The 17,901-nt window shown below is 41.0% G+C and overlaps 1 protein-coding gene across 5 annotated transcripts in view; it reads left to right on the forward strand.

Annotated features, from left to right (window-relative positions):
• LOC105567389 (fasciclin-3) overlaps nt 1–17,901 on the forward strand; it is a 330,524-nt gene that overhangs the window by 105,511 nt on the left and 207,112 nt on the right. The window contains exon 1 of one of the 5 annotated variants that reach the window (XM_012022235.1): nt 6,055–6,486. The exons of the other annotated variants lie outside the window; for them this stretch is intronic. The gene's annotated coding sequence lies outside the window, so the exon portion shown is untranslated. Of the gene's footprint in view, nt 1–6,054; nt 6,487–17,901 lie in introns of those variants that run through there. 5 annotated transcript variants of the gene reach the window in all.

A 17,901-nucleotide genomic window follows, 5' to 3' on the forward strand; every position in this document is an offset into this window, starting at 1 on the left:
CGCTCTTCTCGTCGCAATAATTATTTATTGATATTTGATAATAATTACTTTTTGCCCAACTATATGTATATATAATGATGCGCATCACAAATTAATGACTTTATATAAATTACGACCGTGTTGAACAGACGATAAGTTGCACTGAGCGCACTCAAAAAATAATATATACGTACGTACAATATATATTTTTTTCTCGATTTTGTTTGCAACTATTAAGTGACTATTATAAATCTTTATCTTTTATTTTCCCGTAACATGCAGTTTCGACACGAGGAGGATACCGCTAACGGTATTATGGTGTACAGATTTGTGGCATTACTGGACATTACTAGGCATTATTAGGCATTTTTTGGGGTATTATTTTGGGCATTAGGCCTTGCTGGGGCATTATGGAGATAAAATAAGATAAAACAAGACTTTAATATTTTTTTTAAGAACTTCGAGACGGTCAATTTTAATTTAATTAGTTTTATTTTGCACGTATTAATGTAAATAATAAGCTGTAACAATTTGAAACAATTCTCACATAAATAATTTTACGAAATAACTGCCTTAAACCGTGACCTAGGTCCAAGGGAATTCTTTGAAGGTGCGATCGCCGAAAACGCAGACAAATCTCCAGGAGATCCCGGGGGCGTCCGTGAAATTAATCGGTCGCTTCGTTCGATCGTAGATGCTCTCGTTGGTCGATAGTTTTTTTACAGGCAGCCGGCTATTCGTGCGATCTAAATGGCCCCGGCGATCGCCGGACATAAGTGCGGCAGCAACGAAGCGTATTAATTTCTCACCGTCGCTCGACTTATTTCGCGTTTCCGTTGATCGTATATTGGCCGATCCGTTTCTTCCTTCCTCACCGAAAGCACTCGATTGCATTCATCGACTTCTCGAGGCGCAACGCACGCGGATAATATCGCGCGGATATGCGCGTAGCGCGCGCGTTTATACGCGTCCGGCAGGAAATAATTGATGATACGCGCTCGGCCGGCGTGTCTTGCATCGCGCAACACCACGTCGTGGGACGGAAAAGCACCCGGCAGCGATTTATTATCGTCGGTTGTCGATAATCGACGCCGGCTGCATCGCGGTGAAACGCGATTCGCCGTTGCCGTACAGCGGTGCGCTGAAATCCCGATTTTTTTACGGCCTATTGGCTCGTCGAACGCTTCATCTCGCGATATTCGGCGTTTCCCCGCCGCGTTATTAAATAATGATTCATGCCCGCACATGTCCGCCTTTTGTATCACCAGTCGGAATCGTTATCGACATAGGAAGGCACTCCGCGCTCATCGCGCATTCTCGAATTTCCACGTTTTTGAAAAAAAAAGAGACTTTTAATTCTTCATTCGTAATGCAAGAGAGTACATGACAACGAAATTCCTTTTACAACCATCACAGAGAAAATTTTATATTCTCGTCTAAGGTTTCATCTGTAAGTAGCGTCGCGGTTCAAACTGTGTTTAGTAAAAATCATGAGCATCTATCTCCATAGAATTTGAAATGTTTTGCACCACATATCATATATGACATTAATATGATATTATACGAATTGATTAAAAGAGAAAATTTCAGTGTTAAATCTAATTGACGAGAAAGAGAGAGAGAAGCTTTAAAATTATTACACTCTTGGAAACCGACAGGGATGGGACGTACGTGAGGAACATCCGTTTAATTAATATTTATTATAACATTTTCTGTTGATAATTCGTGCAGCGACGAAGCGGCATTGCTTTTACTGCAATTACGAAGGAAAAGAATATTTCTATGTATAGAACCGAATTGAATCCAGGGTTACAATTAATTTTTATATCCCGTACATGGTCCATTATTACGCGAACTTGACACGAATTACTTCCGACAGTTCGATAAAGTTTTAATCGAGAGCAATCGACCGTAACGATCGCTCGCGTGCCCTCAGGATGTAACCCTCGGAGAGACGAGAGTCGAAGTCCGAATCGCCGATAGATCGAGAGGACCAAGCAAGCGTTCGATGCCACTCAAAGATGTTCTTTAATAGGTGTCCTCTCGAAATTGTCGTAAAATCTTTATCGCGAATTTCACTCCTTCCCTTACGCCCCGGTAATTTCCCCTTTCTCTCTTTTCCGCCGTTGATCTTCTCCGTTGTCGGCTAACCTGGCGAAGACAGCCCGTCGATATGAAGACGACGGGGAGAAAATGAATTCAGCCGCACGAGTCTATCGGGATCAGCTCCATATTTAATCACACATCACTCGGCCGACCGCAATTCCTGCCAAACTTTTAATATTCCGGATATTGGAATCCAGATAAGTTTAATTAAAGATTAGGTCGGAAACCTCTGTCAGCCGCCCACCGGTTAATTCTCCGGAGGGATTGCTTTTTTATCACCGCGTTTCCCACCCCTCCTCCCCCCTCCCGCGAGATTCGACCGAGCTGCAAAAATGTTTGATCTGAGTTTAATTATCCCTATTTCTTGGCGTCATAATAGTTATCCAATGAATTTTGCCCAAGTACATCCGCGCGGAATTCATGCAATTTTAAATACGGGTTCCTACGAGTGTTTCAGCGATGAGAAAAAAATCGCCTTTTTCTTAACGCGCCGAAAGAGCCGTCCAACTTTTAGAAAGCCCGTAATCTTGATTTAATTATTACTGTGTTTTAACATCGCCGCGAAATAAATTTTTATCTAATTTTATGTATCAACATTTTATGTCGTCGTTTAAGCGAAGTTTAAAAGAAACGTGTATTATTTTAAGTTGTACATAATGTTCGAGGGTTTATGCCTGTCATTCACGAACGATTATTATGCGACTATATACGAAATCGCGCAATACTGTAGTACTGCGGTTATCGATAACTGCTGTCCCATCTATTGTCTGATCGGAGAGATTGATTTATGCGCGCAAGATAAAATCTCAATAAGTATTTTCGAGCCGCGTGTTGGTCGGAAAGGATGTCGCGAAAGAAGAGAACGAAGGGAACATCGAAGAGGGAATTAAATCTAGTTCGACTGAATCTATTACGACTGCTACATGACTGAACGCAATTTTTGCGCGGCTTCTGAAAATCGTTCGTCAGACGGCGTAACACGACTTTCGCCAATGGATTACCACGGAATTCCTTTGTGCAATCGCAATCACCGTCTTACAGCTCTCTCGTCCCTTTTTATCACCGCCCCCTTTCGATAGTCACTCGTTATATCTTTTCTTCCACGAGTTTCTTCCTCGGAAGCCAGACCTTATTTCCTCAAAGTTCAACGTCGCGTATAATTTTCCACGCGTCGACGAGGAATCGATACTCGCTGGAATCCCTCCTTTATACCTTTTAATCCGGAGATTAGCATAGACCCGCATAAATGACGAGGTTATCGACTGTAGGGCTTATGCAAACAAACGAGCAGCGAAAATGAGTATTGACAAGCTTGCGCTGCGAAAGATTATTAAATTCGTCGGGGTTAACAAAACTGCGGCAATTTGTTAGTTAACTTTACAACGATAATCGTCACCCAGCGCCACGTCCGATAACGTTAAGTTACAAGTGCACGAGTTCCGTTAACCCTTCGAAGCATCGTGGTAACCCACGTTACCACCTCAACTTCTTTACTCTTTGGCCATTTAATTTCTAGTTAACGCATTTAGGTCGGGTTTTTTGCATTTTTTGGATATCTTAGCAATAAAAGAACATAAAAATAGAGTTGAGTAGTCTTTAACGTTCATTGTACAAGTTTTATAAATGAACTTGAATCCGCCACTTTGAATTATGAACATCTGACAACGGATTCGTAATCAGCGACTCCAAAAACCCTTGTATACAAAGTTTCAAAAAAAAAAGAAATTTAATAGAAAAGTGTATGCTTCAAAGGGTTAAGCGCATTCTATTAATAAGTGATACTGTAATTATCATGGGCGTCGAATTGAAGCTGTGCAAAAATTAACGTTTTTCCCGTACTACTTCGCGAATATTAAATCTATTCACGATCTTTATTTGTCGCGATGAAGCACGAGCATTTCCAGCGTCCGGCAACGCTGAGTTCCAGCCAAAATTATGTCCAACGGGATTCCAGTGTCCGGATTGAAACGGAGAGATGGACATGTGCCATCTACGTGGATGGTGCCCGACGCTATTCTATCGGTCCGCCTCGGTCTACAGGAATCAATGAAAAATCCGCGCTTGAATGGCGACAATCGAGCGACGCCCGATCGGCCGCTTCATCGCCCGAAGGGCGGAGGGATTTTTTTTCTTCCGAATGTGCGGTGCGGTCGGTCAGGATGATACTCTTCTCCCGAATGAGCGAAAAAGCGAACGAAAGAACGGACGGGCTCGCGCGCTTTTCAGAGTCGGTTTATGAAATCCGGGGGTGGTATCCAATTTGGCGGGGAATTCGCTCTACGACGGCCCGGCGCACGCTTGACACCGCGATTCGCGTCCACGCGCTCTGTTGGAATGTGAAATGAGCCGGCGCACGACGGGAAATTAATTTGAATCCACGTACGCGTGAACTTCCGGCTTTGACGCGTGTGCCCGCCACGCCGGGCCGTGCACACCCTTTCTATCGCGTTTGCTTTACTGAAAATCCGTAAAAATAGCAGAATTCTACGTAAACCGGTATTTATCAAGTCGCCTGTAATTCGCTGATTAATCATGCGACGATGAAGTGGTTTTGCAATATAATATAGATAGCGATATGAATATAAATGCAATTAAGCGAATAATTACACGTATTAATATTAAATTAAATATTAATATAGACACACAAGTATAATCCGATATTACAGAGATGTGCGCAGTGTATGGTAATATTAAATTATATTAGATTTATTACTCCAAGTGTCTAATGAATTAAGTTTCTACATATATCATTCAATACATTATTGTATCATATACTACATAAAAATATAGTAGTAAATGCTATACAATTGTCTTTTAACAAAGGTATGCAAGGAATTTAATTGTTGACACTTTTCCGCGATGCTGACTGACTTATTTTGTGCCACAAGCTATCAACGTACCCCTTCAGAAAGGATTTCTGTTACCGAGACAAAATTCTTAACGTATTTATATTTCTCACAACTTCATTTAGTATAAAAATAAGACAATATCAAGATAAACTCAATAATTCTTATTCTCCTCTATCGAATTAAAAAAGATTGACTTACTATATTGAGACAAGACTAACTGATATAAGTGTGAGTTTATATATTCTTGCGTTTAGAATAAATTTTCCCTCCATCTTACAACGCGCAAAGTTGGCACCGCGATATTCGACAAAAGACGATTCTAGAATTTAGAATCTTTCATTTAAGATTAAAATAATCCTTTCTCTATAATAAATATAATTGGCGCTATATCCTACTTTCTGATACATTGAAGTTTAATAGCATCGGATCCGGAAATTCTGTAGGAATAGTAATCATATGTATTTTAATAGTTTGTCGAAATCAGGTCATTACATCTTCTTCTTTGCGCGAAGAAAATCTTAATGGATGAAGAAGATTACGAAAAAAATATAAATTTATGCCAAATAGTGCGTGCAATGCTATGTCTAATTCATTTTAAATCAAGTATTTAATCTCGATCAATTTCTGTTACTGGTAAAGGAAAGAATTAAAAAGCTTGCTCGTAATAAATAAAAATTTGCAATTAGGTAATTGTACACGTCAACTGAATTGAGACAAAATCTCTCAGCAATTAAAATTTAAGTGACAAGAATCTATGTTTAAATACGGTTTCTTCTTTGAACGGAGTCAATCGTTATCTTAAGAAACGCTAATGAGTCCGCCGAATGATACGTAAAACGTGTAGTAACAATCATTGAACAAAGTGATTTGAAGCACTGGGTATAGGAATTTTAATTTCGTGTGCGGGACAACGAAATCTCAACGGTTATTTTTGTTGTTCTCGCCGCACGGTATATCGTGCGACGTTCTGCGTACTATTGTGTACGCGAAGGTCACCGCGTAATCATTCGCCCGCCGAACGTCGAGCCGGCACGCAGTGTCGAGAGTCGCTCCGTGCGTCGTATTATTTTTCGCTTATCACTCTCCGAGACGCGATCGCGACGAGTATGGGAATAAAATACTTTTAATTTGTACGCGTTTGTCAGTAATAAGCAACGTTCGTCGATTACTTATTGAGCTTCTACAACTTATAATGAGAAACGATTTGCACGTCGAGGCGACGGCTTTTTATCAACGTAGATATTTCACTAACTTATTTTAAATATGAGTGTAAACCGTGGTGCTTCGTCGCGCTTCCGCGACATCTCGTTTACGCATCGCGCTTGCAAGTTGACGCGGTTTAAGTGATTTATCGGCAAGTCAAGTTACGTTAATAATAAATTGTGCGTTTAGCGGTATTTCACATCGTGTACGGGAGTGCCACGAAAAATTGCGCGCGATCGTAACTTAGAATTTTCGCGAGTGAATATTGTGCGAGTGCAACGAGGAAATCTGGACAATGACAGGTGATCGAGGCCTAGGAGGTATCGGGCAACAGCGGAGCAACCACAAGGTAAGTTTTTTATATTTTATATGTATATTATCTGCTACTTGCAAAATGAAGCATCTGCTTTCTGTTTGTCTTGTTTATTCAAATGACTCGAATAAAAGTTACGGATAAAACTATACGTTGAAGTTTTCTGAGTTTACACCTAAAAGAAAGACGTTTTGAGTGCTCTATAATTTTTTTATTAAGTAATCATAGAGCTTTATTTAAGAAAGTATAAAATTAGAGGAAATATAAATTAATATAATAATTTCGATTTTCAACAATTAGTCTATAACAATCGTACATTACGACGTAGACTACAACAGCAAAGCATATGCTATGTTTAGTATATAGATAAAAAAATTACATATATATATATCCTTATTTTTAATATGTAATATTTTTATTTCCTGAACTTTGTAACAGTATTTGTGACATTAAACTTTATAACATTAAACTATTGCACAATATTTGTATATTAATAAGGCAGATGAACTGAAACACGAACCTTATTTATCCATCATGAAATATTGTTACATGTTTCCTAATTACGACGCAGTACAATTGCATAAAGTGACTTGCACAATTGAATGTAGTTTGTTGCGTCGCCTTGTTATATTTGTGCAAATCGTTTGTCGGCAAAATGTTGCGATAAGCTTACAATCTGCGGTTTGAATAACCGCGTTTTCGCACACGTACAAATAAGCGAACGATGATGGAATATGAACCACTATCCGCGACTGTTATCGGCCACGATATTTTATAAATAACGTTCGATCAGTTTTACAAAAAAAGGAGAAATGTACTGTGCTAAGCGAGCGCGCATTTCATAACAATGATTTATCACTGGAGATTTTGCGTAAAGCGCACACTCTTCGAAAGCTGCATGCATGCAAACGAATTCTTTCGATTAAATTATTACGCGCTCTATTACGTGAGCAAGTAATACACTTTGAACATACTCGGTGTAAGACTAGAAACAGATTATTTTTTAGTAAAGAGAAACTAATCTATCGTATTATTTTTCAATTCAACGGTGCAAATTGTTTCAATATCTACTTACGTTTTCTTTTTAATGTGAACAACAGATTGTTTTGTGATTATCGTTGAAGTTAATCTTTCCCTAATTTCGGAGTACAAGAAATATCCAGTTTTCATGCTTTATATTACAATGATGTAAGTTTATACAGTTATACGATATGAAAAATCTATCTCGCTTCTCATTGCACGAGAGAATAACTTTCGATAATTTTGTGACACGTAAGATTCTTAAAGATATCCATGGAAAAAGACGCTGATACAGCGAAGATCTGCCTCTTAATACTAATTTACTTAATTTTATTTAAACAAAATTGCGATGTTTTTATTAATAAAAAGAGTTGACTACCTGAGTCAGTTGTAGAAGTATGTAATCGTAATAAGAAAATATGTGAAAAGTGCAGAACCTGGAAATTTTAACGGGAAATTAGGGAAAGATTAACTCCAAATACTTCAATAAGTCACTGGGTGACAATGGCGGGATAGTAGCGACAGAAAGCACTTCATATATATGAACTTTCCGGAAGTAATAATGGTGAAGTCGCGTCTCGTGCATGGAGGATGGTCATTATACAGCGACATAAAGAAGCCGTGGGCGCAATTCCGTTCGGCGCTTCTGCCCGTGCTTTTATCCGTAAATAATATTTCCGCACTTTCCGCGAGTTTAAGTTATTTCGCCGGCGTATAACGCGCGCGTGTTCTCCTGTGCATCATCTTTATAATTTAAAAAATTACCGAGGCACGGAAATTAATATAGTTAATTATCGTTTAATTAATCTGAGGAAATGGGGAGACAAATACCTGGAAATAAAAATTACAAAAGAACAATGCTTTCTCTTTTAATAATTAATATTTTATTAAATTGTTCACAATTAAAATTATATTAAATACAACGTTTTTTTCCGTAAAAGAGCCTCTCGGAGAATTTCTAAGGTCGGCTTGCGCCAACTAACTTTTCGATTTCGATGTTACACTTCTTCGAGCATGGGTATTTTATTTTTCGATCTTTGCAAAATCCTTGTCGCTCCTTCAAAGAGTTTCTTAGCCACAGCATCCGTGCACTATGTCTAATTGGCTGAAACAGTCGCGTTCATCTCCGTAGCCATCGAGTGCAGCAACTTGCGAGTCGCTCACGTCGCGCTGTCTTGTCCCGCGCGCAGTCGTAATTCCACCGAGAACCCTCGACGGATAAATGACTGCGTAGCATCCATTCGGGAGCGTCGTAAAAATGTAAACCGGCGTTATTTATGCGACACACGTGGCACGCGTTGTGTGCAGCCAGCAGCACCGGCGCCGGTGTTGACCTCGTTTTAACGGGAGGCTACTTCCGCCTCTGCGGCAGGCGCATTGTCTCGTTGCTGCGTTTTTTAAATTTCGCGAGTGAAACCGCGACGAGGAAGATCGACAAACCTTCCCGTTTCTCTGTCTTCGAGGGAGAGCTAGAACCGGGATGGCGCGACGAAATTACGATTGCCCGCCCGCTACATGGAAAGGCGATTCGAAAGCCGAAAGGTATAACATAAACGTCACGTCAAAGTGAAAAGTATCGGTTGAATGCCGATAATACATTTAGATAAAGGAGAAATCAGAATGCAGAAATGCCGACTTTACTTCGCCCCCTTTTTCGCGTATTGAGTAACGATTACCGATCTCGAGAGATTAGGGATAAGAGTTTATGCGCTAAAGCACGCCGGCACTTCGTCCGGCATTTTTCTCGCATTTGTCGCATTCGCGAGATAAATAGGGCACAGGGCGTAGGGCCTAAGCTATAAATAATCGTAACAGACCCGCGCGAGACGAGAAGACGTTATCTCCGCGGATTCGTCGGTGGTGTGGTGAATCGGTGCGACAATATATCGTCTCACGATAACACGCAGATATTCGCGGCGCGCATGACGTGCCCTCGGTCCGACGGTCCATCATAAAATCAGCATAACTCGCGCGCGTTTCCGACGCGTATGCGGCGCTACGCAGTTTTCATTACGCATTGCGTGTTCGTCGAGGGGACAGGATGGGCTTGCGGGTCCGCTATACCGGGGCAGAGACGTTAGATTCTGAGACGTATCATCTTCGCGCCGTGTCGTAAAGGCGAAACGACCGTGGGCTTATTTGTATCGGGCATCCGACGACGAAACGGCTACGACGAAAAGTTTACCCCGAGCCCGGACTTTCGCCGGGGAAACGGCATTCTCGACGGCGCACCCGGGGCTTTTGATGAAATTGAACGTCGAGGAGATCCCACCCGCTTATTCGGCCAATTGCGCGCCGAGTGACGCGACAAAGAGGAACGGCGCCCCGAAATGAACGCGATCGCTTTTTGGTGCGAGCCGCCGCGTTCGCTGTCGTTCGTTAAAAATTTGAGAGACGGTCGCAGTTTCCAGCGAGAGAACCTAATTCGTTTAGTCGATGGATAAAATTATTCCAACGGATTCGCCAAATTTTTGGTATGTAGAAACTCGCGCGAAGAGTTTGGTATGCGAAACATTTGAAAATTGTCGGATTTTGAGCCTGGAGCACTCGCAGAAAGGATTTCTGTTACCGAGACCAAAAGTATTCTTGACGCCTTTATATTTCTCACAACCTCATTTAGTATAAAAACAAGACAATATCAAGATAAACTCAATAATTGTTATTCTCCTTTATCGAATTAAAAAAAGATTGACTTACTACATTCAGACAAGAGTAACTTGTTTAAATGTAAGTTTATATATTCTTGCGTTTAGAATAAATTTTCCCTCCACCTTACAACGCACGAACTTGGCACCACGATATTCGTCAAAAGACGACTCGGAGTTTAGAATTTTTCATTTAAGATAAAAATATTCCTTTCTCTATAATAAATATAATTGGCGCTATCCTGGTCCTGTTTTATGATACATTGAAGTGTAACAGCATTGGATCCGGAAATTTTTTCTGTGGGTGATGCGAATGAAATGGAAATATATTACAATTTTGGGAACGTATATTTAAAGCGTGTTAAAATATTTAATGTAAAAAAAATAATACAATCGCGTTTCACTCGAGAAAAACAGTCTCGTGAAATGTCCGAGGTCTTTAGCGACCATTCCTTGCTCGACGAGTTAACTGCGCGCTTTCGGAAAAGTTCTTTGCCGTGGGGGAGACCAGCCAGATAAGTGGCCCCTAAACCGGGTATACGGCGAAATCCCGCAAGTACTGGCGGGGAGAAGCAAACATCAGTGAGTCGTACGAATCCGGTCCGCCCGGCTCCGCCTTTACTCCGGCTCTTGGCTTCTCGCTGGGTCCCTTCCGATTCGGTCCATTTTGTTGACACTCGTCGGAACTCTAAACAGCTTCCGGCGGAAGTTTCCCGCAACCCCCCGAGGCGAGCGTGGATCCCCCGAAACACCCTTTGATGGATATTTAAGCCGTCGCGCGGAAAAAGCGCGAAAGGATCGCGCCCCGGCGCGGCGCGCACCCCTTCGCGCTCCGCGACGCCCGGGATTTCCCCCTTAATCTTGCTCGGCCATGCATTCGGAATTACCCCGCCGCCAGTGTGTGCGCGTCCGCGATAAATCTATCGCCCTGGACAAATCTTCCGCTCTCGTAATTCCGCAAGACGCGAATACGCGCGACGGGATGTCCCGGCGCTAATGCAAATTACAACGCGTCTTGATGCACGAGGGACATGTGGATAAGCTTTGTAAATTTTTAATTTACGCGTGCCGAGTCTCTCCCGACGAGATTTTTTATTAAAGGAGAAATTATTTATGATAATACGTCGCGATAACTGCAGTTCATGCAGATTTCATTTATCCTGTTAATTGAATACAACTGCTATAATTTTGACGAGCGTGGAAATGCTTGCAAACGTTTGATATATTTTTTCTCGTAGAACATTGAATGTTGAAAAGTATGCCAGTGCGTTCATGCAGATTGAATATTTGACACTTTAATGTAAAATTAGATAAATACCTTGTATCGTAGTCTGTACGGGAGGGAAGATAAAAAATATTTTTTATCAGAAGATATCCAATGAAATATGCGCGTTGACTAACGAGGATTAACGAGCCTTCAATTTGCCAAAATGCGTACAGATCTGCATAGAGAATATTGTTCGTTAATTATAAATATAACTTTTATTACGGGAAGGACAATTCGGAAATATTACATTATTACTTGCGGCATCAATTCGGCTGCATTTCCGCCCGAACATTTTGAATCAAAGCGATATAAAATGTACCAATGACGCGTACAAGATTTATGTTATGTTAAGCAGGTCGTCGGTGTATTCACGTTTACTCCTTGCTCCTTATTGCGTCTACGCGCGTGATAAATCTGTCAACTCGCGCGAAAGTTTAGGTCGTAACTTGGAAGCAACTTTGCGGTTCACAAAGGTAGAATCGCCGGGTCGAGACGATGTGGACGAAAGTTCAGGGATCTCATGCAAATTTCATCTTCTTCGGCTAATAAAATACACCCTTGTCTTGGACTAAAGAGCACACATACATCCTATCTGCGCCGCTATACCCGGCGCCCCTGACAGTTTACGGAATTAATTTTCCGACGTTAATGATAACGTTGTTCGTTCTAAGCCATATTTAGTGGAATGTAAACGTTCTATCGCATTTAACATATCACTCTGGCAGTTTCATGACTTATGAAGAGTCATAGTCAACGTAAACGCAAGTTTTATTGCCTTCCTGAGTGAGCCGGCCGTAATAAAGCAAAGATAAAGAACAGTCCAGAGTTCGATTAACTTCTTCGCAATCGTAAATCCACGCGATAAATTATTCTGACTTAACAATTCCGGGGAAGCCCGTAAATTCTTGCCGGGCCAAATCGCGGGAACTCGCGAGATCGGAAGCTGAACTTTCTCATGCTAATATTCTTCCACTTCCACCCAATAAAACTCCAAGTATACGACGCCGTGTATCCGTCGTAACTTTTGTACGAATGCATTATACAACACGCCGCACAAAAGGGACCACAAAAGAACGCCCTCCCCCCCCCCCCTCCCGTGCATCGGTAATTAACCCTTTGAAGCATTTTGCTATTGAACCATTTTTTGTGAAACTTAATGTATACAAGAGTTTTTGGGGTCGCTGATTACGAATCCGTTATCAGATTTTCTTAATTCAAGATAGCGGAATTCAAAACTTAAAAGAATAACATCATTCAACTGTAATTCAACTATGCTAGGAAACATTATTTAGATATTAATTAGGACTCATGGAATCTAAATTCCAGTTGACAATTCTTATAGAATATACAAAATATCAAGCAGTACGCATGCGTATACTTTGTTTAATTTTCGCGTTCGAAGGCTACAATAAAAGCGGACATTGTTTTAAATTGACGCATCTGATGTAACTTCGGCAAATGTTTCTTCTACGCGCTGTGTATATCCAAGACGTGTATCTATAAAACATTGGGAGGGGGGGGAGGCAATTCTGGCTGAACCCGGAAGGAAGATGAATCCTCGAGCTCTCCGCCTCTCTTCTTCCGGTTAATAAAATTCCGAGGGTGTCGGTCGATCGCGGTGCCGGTGTCCCATAGCCCTCGCGGCACTTGGGCGCAGAGGGTGTGTTTCCCAGCTGTGTAAACAGATTTTATGCGGAGTGTAACCGCGAGTTGCGCGAGGGAAACTGTGCCCCTCATTGTCTATTCCAAAAGCCACTTGCGCCTGATGATACTCTCCGCTTTTATCCGATTTCGAGACCGCTTGTATTTTTTTCGACGCACAGCTTTATATTTTAGTCTCAATTACGCCCAATTCCGCCGAGATTTGATTGACGCGTGAGGATAAGAGATGCGATCACTGGTTTCACGGTTGAGACCAGACGAGTAGATTTTCATCGGTACTAATACTCAAACGATTTAATCGCGCGTCTAAATATTTGAGCGGGAGAATTTGTTCGACCATCTATTATCCTTATCGTCTGTGTAAATGGTCAATTAATTTCCTTGAACACACAAATAACAGTGGAGGATGCTTTGATGCATATTAATTCTGGAAACGTTATCGTAATAGCTAATCCATCAACTACCCGCACTGTAAAAAAAATTACATGTAAAATTACAATTATTATAGCGGGTAATTGAAGTAAATTTTTAGAATTAAAGGGAGGAGTAAAAAGTATAATGTCATCAAAGTAGGTTATTGCTGATGTATGCAGGTGTATAGATCAGTTAAGTAGGTGTAAATTATTCTTAAGAGTGTCAAAATAGTACCAAAATTTCGACTCGAAAATCCTCCCTCTAACAGAAAACTGATAATCTAATTGCTCGAACAAAACGAACGAATTACGTAATTTAGGATGTGAAAAATCGGAGGTTAAATAACGAGTCGTGCAATCGCACAAAATAACGTTCACGATAGTTATCGTAATCTGAGCAGATCAATTGTGACGTACAAAGCTCGGAAATTAACGTCGCGGTATTCAAATCGAGCGTTCATGCCGCCAACGTGCGCTTTTTAATGAATATAAAAGTACGCACCGGTTTGGGCACGTTTGTTTTATACAGGTACACGTATACCGCTGTGTGCGTTAACGCAATCGTCGGTTCGCGAGTGCGCGAGGATAGCGCGTAAAATGACCGCTGTCCTCCCCCGATATTGTCCTTCTGCTGAATTCCCAGCGCGATTTTCACAATCAGCCGTGGGATGGAAATACAGTGGCCGCGTGAGTAATTACAGGCGGTCCGGGGGGAACGGATGAACGGCGGTGGGGTCAGGAGGTGCGTCACAGGCTGGTTCACAGAGAGTGTGCGCCACGCAACGCTTACCGCGGTAATCATACATGCGTAACGCGAGACCGCGGGGCTCATATATCGTCCAGTTATTACCGGCCGTGCGTACGATTGCATTGTTGCACGTGGCGCGGACGCAACTGTGATGTCGCCGTTGCATTCGCGCCGGCGATCGTACAGCGGGGGAGTCGCGTGGAGGACCGGGGGCCCCTTCTTCCCTTTATCTCTTGACGGAAACGAAGAGCGTGCCGCGGGTCGAATGTCGTAATTTTAACCCTCGTCGGATTACGCGCGAAGGACGATTTTCAACTCGGCCGTCCGTCTGCACGTCCGAAAATTCCGCCCGCCGCTCGCGCCGTTTATCTCCCGCGCGCGTATTGTATCCGTAATGCGTTTTGTACGAACGCGAGGCTCTACGAAACAAAGCGCGGGCGGTTTCTTTTGATCGCGCGATTTCATGCACGCGAGCGTGCGAAGTCGCGACACCGCGTCGCGCGTTATCGGATTTACGAGGAAACGCGCGGAGAGTAGCGCGCGAGAGAAAACGTGTCGTGATAAACAAACGTGACGAAGAATGGAAAACATAACTGCATCTTTTCGATAGGCGTCTCGTTACGTGTGCGAAAATAAAAATCGTGATCCACCCAGTTATCGGCTCGTTCGGCATCGTTGCAGCTTCAACTTCTGTCCCCTCCGCAGTTTATAATATTTTTCACGTTGTCGCGTTACGCTGCAAAAAGATTACATGTAAAATTACAATTGTTATAGTGGGTAATATTGGCACCATCTATTAAAGGTGTATATTTACATACGTCAGTGAATAATAAAATGTTTTTACCTTTTTTTGTGAAAAATATCTACATACGTCAGTGAATTTACACCTTGTAGATAAAATTATTACCTTATATAACAAGTAAACTGCCTGCTTTTGATTGTGTAAATTTTACAATTTTTTGTAAGTTTGCATCATGTATAAACAAGTATTTACACAGCCATGAGTAACAAAAAATTTTTTGTAAAAGTACATAAATTTATATATTTCCGTTATTAATATTGTAATCGCTATTATGTATGTAGTTTTGCATGCGTTTTTTTACAGTATAATTATCACTGTCATCGTCCTCGATGCCGTCATTGATCACCGAACGAGTGCGTTGTAATAGATACGAAAATTGCGCGGAAGACCATTAATCAGGGCACCGAATCATTACCGATGATTAGCAAATTAATGAATTGCCGGATAACGAGCGCGCGTTATAAATAGATCTTACGGTATCGCGGAAATGAATCCTCTCGTTTCTCGTGCAAAGTATCTCGATATACATACACATCACGAATTCATGATATTCGTAGAAGGGTGAAACGATAAAAATTCACACGTGCGCAGTTAGCTGCCCGTGTACTCTAATTCCGCTTTTATCCATGTTTACGGGTGCTTTTATACGATTTAAAAAATCAAGACCCCCAACGGTGGCACATGTCCGCTCGAAACGAAAGAAACGTATAGCAACGTATGCTATGCCGTTATGTCGTGCGTTCTCGAATATATACGAATGCGAGGGAAGCGAAAACAAGGCTGGTTTTGGTGATGCACCAAATTCACGTTCCTTAAAAATATTTATCCTCCGTCTAATTTTAACATTCGTTACCAAGCGCCGCATATGTGTGACGCGCCGATCTCTCGCGTCAGAGACTAATGTTGCACACGTGCGACTCGTTATTCAGGACATTAAGCTGGCCTCTTTAACACATTCTACGCGAACCTAACCGCGACGGTGAACTACATTAGAAAAACCTGCTAAAAACGTAGCTGACGTTTCTCCAATGTTATCGTAGCAGCGACAGTGTTATATAAAATTATTTTAACAGAAATTATTGCACAGAAATGTAACGTGGGAAGTTTCTCTCCAAAATCAATCACTGAATTATCACTGTAGTGAATAGTCACTGATTCACAATTATTAGTGCACCACTGAAAATCGCAGTGGTATACACTGAGCAAATATCCGATTAAATATAATCGGATAATCCACTTACGTAATAACAAACGGACATGTTCGATTAAATTGTATATTCGATGAAAAATATGATCGGTTTTTCGATCAAATTTCATCGGATATGTACATAATTTAATAATTGGAAAAGTTTATCGGAAAAATTAACCATCGGAAACACTGTTTAATTGGTTTATCCGATGGAAATTTGTCTCAGTGTACTTATGACTGAATCAGCGAATCAGTGAATATTCACTGTTTTCAATGATAATCTACTCGATTGACTTCTAGAGGGTAGGAATATTGATACTCAATACGCTCAATTTTGCGAAATAAACTCGAGTCGAAATTTTGGTACTATTTTGACAATCTTAAGGATAATTCACACCTACTTAGCTGATCTCTACGCCTACCTAGATCAGCAATAACCTACTTTGATGACATTCTATTTTTTTACTCCTCTCTCGAATTTTTAATTCTAAAATTTTACTTCAGCCCCTACTTAAAAGGACCTACTTTAATGCTAAATTGGCGAAAGTAGAAATGTCCGATACTGTCAGTTTCTAAAGTAGGAATAAATTTTGTACTTGCAGTTCGAACTCTTTTACTGTCTTAGGTCCTACTATATAATAGATTTAAATCAACATCATTTTTCGAAACTTCTAATTCTTTTACATATCTATTCCAATAAGGATGTTTTCTTGACGATGTAGCCCTTTCTCTTCACAAGTTTGCAAATTTTTAGTCCGGTAAACGTTTATATGCGAATCTTTTTTTCCCCCCGTTACACGCTCGAGAGAAGTTATTGATAATATACGAGCGACAAAATTTGCTTTGATACTCCTATCGTGACATTATTATTTGAAAGCTGAAAAAACGCGCAGTATGTCAAACAGCTATCGTAGACGATGGCTTTCGGGGAGGGGGGGGGAGCTTTTTCAGAAAGTAGCGCAAGCTACGTGTGTTATTTCAATAAAGACGTATAGATCCGTGTACCGTATACTTGACTAGGTGATTTCGCATACACCGACGTCCCGAAGGCTTGGCACAGCGAATTTCGAAACAGTCGATGCTGAAAATAAACGCGGGCGAGCTTTCACTCAAAACAAGGAACGTTCACAACCGAGTCTGGCGTGCAGCTTTGCGTATCGTTGTCGATAAACGACGGTAAGCATATCGAAATCGATATTCTTATTGCAGTGACATTTTCTCGTGTATTTCGTATTACGGGCGGTAAGATAGAAACGCTGAGACGTGAAAAGAGATTATTGAAAATTTTTGAAATGTATTTTTTCAATTGAGATACGAAAACTGATAAACCGCTGAGGCAAGTTTGTCTTTTCTAAATTAATTTTTTTTACTTGGAAACTTTTTATTTGTATTACTGGGATAAAAATTACAAACTGCAAGGGCTTCGAAAAACAGTCTTGTCATAATTATTTTCTATACAATTATATAATATACAGGGTTAGTCGTAATGTCCCAACCTTTTACCATAAGAGATGAATTACATTTCTCGAGAAATAATTAGTTATTACATGATTGAGACATGTAGAATAAGATTTTATTCATTTTTTCCCTAGTTGACTACAGTTGCGATCGGTAATTCACCTCTTACGGTAAAAGGTTGGGACAGCCTTTACGACTCACCCTGTATAATAATTCAATATAGCTGGAAACTATTGTATGTAGGATA

Source organism: Vollenhovia emeryi, unplaced genomic scaffold (assembly GCF_000949405.1).
Source record: "Vollenhovia emeryi isolate VEMERY1.0 unplaced genomic scaffold, V.emery_V1.0 DF939138.1, whole genome shotgun sequence".
Classification (NCBI taxonomy): Eukaryota; Metazoa; Arthropoda; class Insecta; order Hymenoptera; family Formicidae; genus Vollenhovia; species Vollenhovia emeryi.